Source organism: Humulus lupulus, chromosome 6 (assembly GCF_963169125.1).
Source record: "Humulus lupulus chromosome 6, drHumLupu1.1, whole genome shotgun sequence".
Classification (NCBI taxonomy): domain Eukaryota; kingdom Viridiplantae; phylum Streptophyta; class Magnoliopsida; order Rosales; family Cannabaceae; genus Humulus; species Humulus lupulus.
This window is the reverse complement of record NC_084798.1, coordinates 112,031,213-112,035,380: the sequence shown is the minus strand read 5'-3', so window position 1 is coordinate 112,035,380 and position 4,168 is coordinate 112,031,213.

Here is a 4,168-nt window from a genome sequence, read left to right as displayed (position 1 = left end):
TGGATCCAGCTAAGGTAAAAGCAGTGAAAGATTGGTCGAGGCCAAGGAACGCCTTAGAGGTTAGGAGCTTCCTTGGATTAGCAGGATATTATAGACAGATTGTGAAAGGGTTCTTGAAGATTGCTGCATCGATGAGAGAATTGACACAGAAGAATCTGAATTTCATCTGGTCAGACAAGTGTGAGAATAACTTCCCAGAGTTGAAGCGACGACTGATTACTGCTCCGGTGTTGAGTCTTCCTTCGGAGGGAGGGGATTTTGTGGTATACTATGATGCATCAAGGTTGGGATTAGGATGTGTGTTGATGCAGAATGTGAAGATTATCACTTATGCATCACGGCAACTGAAGGAGTATGAGCAGCAGTATCCTACCCATGATCTGGAATTGGCAGTGGTGGTATTTGCACTGAAAGTTTGACGACATTACCTGTATGGGGGAGAGTGCGAGATATACACTAACCATAGAAGTTTGAAGTACTTCTTCACTCAGAAGGATTTAAATATGAGGTAGAGGTGTTGGCTGGAGCTGGTAAAGGACTATGATTGTGATATCCTTTATCACCCAGGGAAAGCCAATGTAGTGGCAGATGCGTTGAGCCCGAGGGGCCCGGGACAGTTGTTTAGCTCTGCACAGATAACGGGAGAGTTGTCAGAGGAGATGTCCAGAGCGAGGATAGAGCTGGTTGTGGGCCAGTTGGCCAATATCACTTTACATTCGACCCTTCTAGAGAGGGTAAGAAGAGGGTCAGATGGTTGATTTATCGTTACAGGAGGTTAGAGGAAATGTCTTGCCTGGGATAGCTAACGATTATTCTATTTCAAAGACAGGATTATTATGGTATAAGGGTCGGATTTGTGTCTCGACAGATATGGGTATTAGACGAGAGATATTAGATGAGTCCCATACTACACCGTACTCACTCCATCCAGGCACCATGAAGATGTATCAGGATCTACGAACGTTATATTGGTGGCCTGGGATGAAGAAGGATGTGGTGGAGTACGTGGCCAAGTGTTTAACCTATCAACAGGTGAAAGCAGAGCATCACCGACCAGCGGGGTTGAAACAGCCATTGGGTATTCCCGAGTGGAAATGGGAGGATATTACCATGGATTTTGTGGGAGGTTTACTTTAGACAGTGGGGCTGCATGACTGGTGTGGGTAATAGTAGACAGATGTTAGGAACGAGTTTCCTAATATGCAACAGAATGGTGGTGGGTTGACCCAATGTGTAACAAAAAATGTTGTAACATATTTAAACTACCTTTAAATATGCGGATCCATTAATGTACATACATTAATCATAAGCAAGAAAATAATAGAAAACATACCTCTTGATGTTTATCAAGTGTCCTTACTATCTTTTCGTAAAATGAACGAACTTCCTATCCAAGTTGCTCCTAGGTACTCATACCAAGATCTTCCACAACATTCTCTACACCTCAAGAAGTGTGTGGGAATTTAGAGAATAAAGGATGGTATATTTCTGATTCAACTTGATGTACTCAACACATGAGATCAAGATAATAGACCTGAGATTGGTTTTGTATCTTTTTCAGGAAGAGATAGAAAAATATCATTATTTTCTTAGAGCGAATAAATTCTGTCTTCTTCAGTATATTTTTATTTTCTGATAAGTCTAACTTAAATAGAAAATATTCAAATTTAAAAAATAAATCTGTAACCAATTTACAATTTATCTTTTAATTAATTAATTATCTTATTAATGAAAATATCAAAAACTAACTTTTGAATTTTCCATGAATTAATTAATTAAATAAATAAAAGTGAAAAATCTATCCCTCATTTTTTACACTGCTCACGCCACACACAGTCCAGGGATTGTGTGTGTCGTGTAGCACCCTATAAATTAGGGATATTTGATTTTTCCACAATAATTTTGTTATTTATTCAAACTACCTTATCAGATAAAATCCAACAACTTGATAATTAATTCAAATTTGAATTTATTATCTTTTGAACTAATTATCAAATATAATTAATTATTTGAATAAATATCAATTTTTTAAATTCAAATTCAATTTGAACTTATTAGATTATTATCTCCCACTCAAATAAAGATGTTTAATTAATTCTACCAATTAATTAAAACCAATTTTAATTAATACTAATTTCGAAAATTAAATATTAATTTTATTATAATTTCAAAAATTATAATTAATTAATTAATTTTTTAATATAATTTAAAAAATTATATAATAATTAATTATTAATTAATTTTTTAAATACAACTAATTTGTAATTAATTAATTAATCACTATTATCACATAATTGCATCTTTGGCCCGAAGAACAAATTTCTTCTTAAATATGTCTTTTCACCATTTTACCATTTATATCAACTCTTGCCTTGAATAGTGTTGATAGAGCCGCTGTTGGGACTTATGGACCTATAATTCTAAGCTCCAATAAATTTGAGATTATTAATTAAACTCTCTAATTAAATAATCTTAATTTATTAATCTCACGCTTACTCCACTATAAATATGAGACTGCACTCTTGTAATTATAGACATTTCATTTACTGAGTACTTTATAATAATAAAGCATCCATTGATATAATCATTACATACAAATTAACCCTCTAATAGTGGTTCATAATTAACCGGGAATAAAATTACCGTTTTACCCTTTTAATTATATCTTGTTCCTTAAGTACCATTGACTTTACTTGTGAAGGTTAAGTCATAACTAAATTATGAATTTGAGCTCAATAACATTTTCAGTCCCAAAAGTCAACCCTTAAGAGAACCATTATTCAATCTCTTACGAGAAGGTATAGATTCCATATCTGTATACTATGTCCCCTACCATTTACATTAATGAGTTCCCAAAATAAAAGTCTCTATCCTGATCATTATGACAGACCCTAACGAGTGAATCAAAGAACTCATATAACATAAATAGGAGTTCATAGTAACATCAATATTAAGATCTATTTGTATATGATCATCAGTTGATATATTTAATTAATACTTTAAAACAATATTTAACTAAGTATTGATAAACATATCTGGTCCAGTTCTATATATTCTCTAATATATAAAGTTCCTCCACTAAAGTGTCCTACTAAACTAGTAATCTGGATCTAGATCACTTGTATTCATAATACTAGTGGACCGTACTTGCAGTAATTATTCTAAAGATTCCATAACTTTATTTTACTACGAACTATTCAAGTTCATTTATCTCAAACACAATCCTCCCTTACCAATACGTGGTTGAGATCACATATATGAACTTAGGAATTTTTATGATATTTACTTAATATTATCACAGAATAATATAGTCCATAAAATATATGCATAACAAATTCAATTTAGTTATTTATTTCTTAAAACAGTGTCTACTACCTATGCTTTCAGGACACAATTCCCAACAATCTCCCACTTGCCCTAAAGAAAATGAGGCATCTCTCTCATTCTTACATGCTCCTTAAAAGATATCATGGATAAAGTCTTTGTGAAAGGATCTGCAAGATTATGCTTTGAAGCTATCTTCATAACTGCAACATCTCCTTGATGAACTATCTTTCTTACCAAGTGATACTTCCTCTCAATGTGCTTTCCCCTCTTGTGACTCCGTGGTTCCTTTGAGTTAGCTATTGCCCCACTGTTGTCACAGTACATGACTAGTGGCTTATCCATATTTGGCACTACTTCTAGATCGGAATAGAACTTCTTGAGCCACATAGCCTCCTTAGCTGCTTTACAAGCTGCTATATACTCGGCTTCCATGGTAGAGTCTGCAATGCTGGTTTGTTTAATACTTCGCCAGAATATTGCTCCTCCTCCAAGAGTAAACACTGATCCAAAAGTCAATTTCTGACTATCTCTGTCTGATTGAAAATCAGAAGTAGTGTAACTAGTGGGGTTCAGGTCTCCACCTGAATATACAAGCATATAATCTCTAGTATTTCTAAGATACTTGAGAATATTCTTCACTGAAATCCAATGACTCAATCCAGGATTGGATTGATAATGGCTGACTATCCCTACTGCATAACAAATGTCAAGTCTTGTACCCAACATGGTGTACATTAGACTACCTACTACTGAGGCATAGGGATACTGTCTCATATCTTCCTCTTCCTGAGGTGTTTTGGGACACTGCTCCTTGGAAAGGAATACTCTAGAATGGGTTGGC